At 36.1% G+C, this 2,257-nt stretch overlaps 1 pseudogene; it reads left to right on the top strand.

Annotated features, from left to right (window-relative positions):
* Window positions 1-705: 705 nt before the first annotated feature.
* LOC149246767 (probably inactive receptor-like protein kinase At2g46850) lies at window positions 706-1,528 on the top strand (annotated as a pseudogene).
* Window positions 1,529-2,257: the final 729 nt, after the last annotated feature.

The following is a 2,257-nucleotide window of genomic DNA, read 5'->3' as shown; positions in this document are numbered from 1 at the left end:
GCAAAAATATTTCATTTCAAGGATTTGGTGATATACCTAATGTGTATATTGTAGACTAAAATGTATACACAGTAGCTATTGGGATTTGACAACAAAGCACTATTCATGTCTTCATGACCCAAATCCAAGAGGTTTGAACCCACATGTCCAAAATGTCATTTTTGGTATTTGGATAGATATGTATATGTAATATGAGTAAATATACATGACATATACTCAGTGGTTGTGGACATACAATGAAGCACTAATCAAGCACACAATGAAATATAGGCTACTACAGTGTCTAAGCAATTATTCAACCTCTTGTCTTGTAGAGAACCAACAAAGAAAAAAAAAATAGAATAAAATCATATATATATATATATATATATATATAGATATAGATATGTGTCTGTGTGTGTGTGTGTGAAGAAAGAAATTGAATGCATATATATTTTGAGCCATGATTGTCCTACTTTTGGGTTGATTTGATAGGGACCATTGTATACTTTGTGATCGATTGAAGTAGTGAAGTTGAAAGGAGATGTTTAGAGTAGGTAATGAGCATAGGATGAACACTACCATCGTATCAAGTGCAAAATCTTTCCATAGCAGGCTTCAAAACTAGGTGGATACACAAAATATACATGGGTATTTGTTTTGTTATTTTGGGAAGTATATATTGTCTTAGCATGCCTTAAAATGATGTGGTAACTTTCAAGAAAAATGAGTATTAGCCTTTCCTATCTTGTTATTCTAGCCTTTTTGGGTTCAGGGCTACCTCAGGTCTTCTCGATTAGAGTGTTTTCTAACATAGCCCAGGGCACAAGAAAAAGCAGTGAAAGATGTGGGAATGCCTCAATTCCATATCCTTTCTATATCAATTCAAGGCATTGTCAGCTGGATGGATTCAAATTGCAATGCTATAACAATACTACAAGGATTTAAGTGAACAAGCTTTACTATAATGTCCTCAGTTTCTCATCAGATGGGATCATCATCGATCCTCTCTAATATTCCTATCCTAAAAACCTCAAGGGATTTAATGTCAAAGGCATGAAGAATTATGAAAATTTTGTCAGCAACTTTCTCCAGTTGTCTGACTGCAAGAACACTATAGGTTTTCTGCTGAAGTGCAATATTCCTTCCATGCAGCACTACAATGAGCAGTGCATGTTTGATAGGACATTTTTCTATCCCCTTCTGAATGCGACAATATGGCACCATGGAGATGATGACTTTTCTCACTTCTCCTAGTTGCAGTGCCAAAGTTTCATTAGTTGGATACTCACTCCCACATTGACCCATTTGGATGCAAAGTGTGGGCTAAAGTGGGAGTTGGGTGTTATGGGAATTTTTTGATGATGTTCACTATGACCCCAATGTGGTCTATCAACATGTGGTAGATGTAACTGACAATGTGAGGTGTGCTTCTAAAGATGGCTATCAAGGAGATGGGTTTGGTCAAGGCACTGGATACATAAGAGTATGCAAAAGGCATGGTGAGAAGGCATATGATAAGGAATGTAAAAGAGATCACAATGCCTAACTGTGAATCAAAGTTATAGTATCATCTTATCATCAGTAATATTTGCCATCCCTTGGTGCAAACCCACAAAGGATATTTATTCATAAAAATATTTGTACTTAAGGATCTATACAACACAGTCTATTTTTCCAGTTTGTTTTCAATAAAAGGATTGGTCCTGTCTTCTTAGGAATACATCCTTTGTACTCTATCTACAACATACCCAGAATGCAATTCAGTCCACTTTCCCAAAATGAAACAAAGTCAGCCACAAAATCCTTAAAAAAGGAAGACAAAGAAAGATGTTGCAAGGTTTATGGCATACAACAACACTTTTAGAATGGTAGATAGCTACGTTAAATTTTTAAGAGTGCAGGCTTCAGCACAATTGGGTAAGTTGTAGGTAAGAGTACAAAATAATGCATCCCTTGGAAGAAAGGACCCATGGATTTTATAGAAGATGATCCCTAAAAAAAGAAACTATCCCTAGAATCTAGATCCATAAGTACAAATTATTTTATCATTTAATCTCCTGATGTGGGTTTTCACCAAGGGATGGAAAATGTTGCCAACAATAGGAAAGGTGGTTGACAATAAAAGGTAATGCAAGTTGGATTTGTAGGGAGGCATAGGGATCACAAAACCACAAGGTATGTTCCTGTCATCTATTGGTCAGAGTAGCTCCACATCAAGACAAGCCACAAATTGAAGAAGCAAAGTAGTGGTGACTGAGGCCAATTCAATTTTGTC

The sequence above is a fragment of the Pinus tabuliformis genome, chromosome 7, assembly GCF_031772625.1.
Source record: "Pinus tabuliformis cultivar Carrire ecotype Pingquan chromosome 7, CPIR1, whole genome shotgun sequence".
Taxonomy (NCBI): Eukaryota; Viridiplantae; Streptophyta; class Pinopsida; order Pinales; family Pinaceae; genus Pinus; species Pinus tabuliformis.
This window is presented reverse-complemented; position numbering and strand designations above follow the sequence as displayed.